The sequence below is a fragment of the Podarcis tiliguerta genome (assembly GCF_965153285.1).
Source record: "Podarcis tiliguerta genome assembly, chromosome: 2".
In the NCBI taxonomy this organism is placed as follows: Eukaryota; Metazoa; Chordata; class Lepidosauria; order Squamata; family Lacertidae; genus Podarcis; species Podarcis tiliguerta.
The window spans coordinates 34,828,527-34,830,922 of NC_139535.1; the positions used below are offsets into that span (position 1 = coordinate 34,828,527).

Genomic DNA, 2,396 nt, shown 5'->3' on the forward strand with positions numbered 1-2,396 from the left:
TCCTCACAAATTGCCCCAATATTTACAATGTTGTGTGTTTCCCCCCAAAAATGTGTTCCCCAGTGGGGTGCAGCAATAGCCTCCCAGCAGCAGCGACATCACCTGCTGCTTATGAAGAGAGGAAGGGTAAAGGAGCAACAAGGTCAGGGTTCTGCAGGGATGCCAAAGGGAGCGTCAGATTGCTTCAGCCTGTGCAATATGTAGGCCTTATCTCAATGCCGTCTCACAATGCTGCTGACAGGAGGCTATTGCTGAGGCTCTACTAAGGCTCCTGAATTTCACATACTTTTTTAAAAAAAGCAATGTAAGTAATATCCGTCTCTGTCTCTCTCTCTCTCTGTGTGTGTGTGTGTGTGTAAAACTTGTACTGTAGCATCAAGTGGCAGAGAAGCCTTGTATCATTCCAAAAAGTACTCAGAATTCTATAGGGAACTGAGGATTCTTAACACAGAACATTGACATTATCCTCTTTGTCAACATTCTCTGTTAAGAAATCCTCAGTTCCTCATAGATTTGTGAGTACTGCTTGGAACAATATATGGCTTCTCTGTCATTTGATGCTCCTGTACAGATTTTATACCCAAAGCATTTTGAGTGTCAATTATCCATTGCAATGTAATGTCAAGTTTTCAAATGAGTTTACCTTGGTGGCTGGCTAGAGAAAGATGCTTGAAATAATAGTTAGCACTGTAAGCATTTTTTCCCTGAGAGGAAATTTATGTGGCAAAATAAAATGAAATAGGTGTACAAAAAAGGAACAATTCAAATATAATGTCTCTGTAATGTCTTTTGGCAACACATGCAATACGTTCATATTTTAAACCTGATGTTTATGACTCATAAAGTGTAACGATGGTCCACTGAGCTCATATATATGGGAAGTGGATATAATCAACCAGCACATAGGAAATCAACTGTACAAAACCTGTAAAAAAAAAAACTGCCTAGAGGATAACAAACCATTCTCCCTGAAAATTTATAACTTGTATAGTTTGTGATGTGGTATTACCAATTATACACAAATCCTCAAAGACACATCCTAACTTTAAGAAATTCAAATAATCATTGATTAAGCTTCCATTAGGAACAGTGCTTGTTGGAAAGGGACTTTTGTCACTGTTATTCTCCCCAGGGCTAATGAATGACCAAACTGAGACACACACAGAGGTGATCAGGTGAAGAATAAGACATTTGCATCTAGCCAAAGTCCTTGCTTCTAATGGTAAGGTGGGGGTCATTTGAAGTCTATCTCCAATTTTATTTCTACACCACCTGGAGAGCTTTTTATCAAATGGTTTATAAATCTTCTAAATAAATAATAAAAAGTAACCCACTTCGGATCTTAGGTAGTTTATTGTTCAGCAGCAGTCTGCATCTAAAGGTTTAGGGCTCACAACACAAGTACAACACCCATGCAGAGAATTCAGGTTCTGGAAGAATATTTCATGTATTTGCAATGTGTGCATAGTAAAAGCAGATCATCCATTGAATCTTCTTATCACTGAAAAGTAGTGTTCAGGTCGGAAGTGGAAAATGTACTGTCACCACCACTGTGGAGTAATAGCACACTGGTCTTTAAGAGTGGTTGATACGAGAGAGAAGTGACTGAGACTGGTTGCTACTTAGCAAGGAAGAATAGAGAGAGATCCCTGGAGCACAATAAATGTTGTCTTTACAAGTTAACAATGCTATTTTCTTAAACATCAGAAGCCTGATTTATTAACAGAGAAAGCAGCATAAGCCCCATTATCACCTCCTTTAAATTATGCACAGCATAATCTACTGTTAAAATGCTGCCGCCATCATTGTGTTTGATTTAATTCCATTATCAGTTGAGCAACCTCAAAGTATAATTATTAATAAATGTGATATGTTCCTGTTTATTGTACAATATACCAGTGAACAGCTGGAAATGCCATTCCTTAGAAGAACTGACTCCTACTATTCTCTAATAATATTTATTTGTTCTTTTCTTACATTTGCCTTGATTTAGAATAAACTCTCCAGATATTTCCTGGTGGGGTTTCTCTTCCCTGCTGATGACCCTGCCCACCCACCTTTATGCAGAGAACCACCAGGAACCCAACTGAACATGCTTTCTGAAATTAAAAAAGGAGGAAAATCAATATCTAGGTATTGTCAGTAGCAGCTGTTCACTATTTATCACAAAGACTTTGACTGAATTTGTAGCATGTGTAACACAGAACTAATTAGAAATGTTCATTCTCTGTAAAATCCTGGTAATTAGTGACATGGGGGTTACTAATTTAATTGGCAGAATTGAATTTAGCAGAGAATTGGCAGATCTGGTTCTAGAGGTTTAATTACATGGAAAATACAGGTATTTGTTTGATGAGTGGACTATGTTACTTTATTCTTAGACATTCCTATGATAT

The 2,396-nt window shown here is 37.6% G+C and overlaps 1 long non-coding RNA gene across 1 annotated transcript; it reads left to right on the forward strand.

Annotated features, from left to right (window-relative positions):
* Window positions 1-459: 459 nt before the first annotated feature.
* On the forward strand, window positions 460-2,136 carry LOC310668781. Its single transcript, XR_014506835.1, has 3 exons — window positions 460-515; window positions 1,133-1,227; window positions 1,994-2,136. It is a non-coding gene; the product is annotated as an uncharacterized lncRNA (long non-coding RNA).
* Window positions 2,137-2,396: the final 260 nt, after the last annotated feature.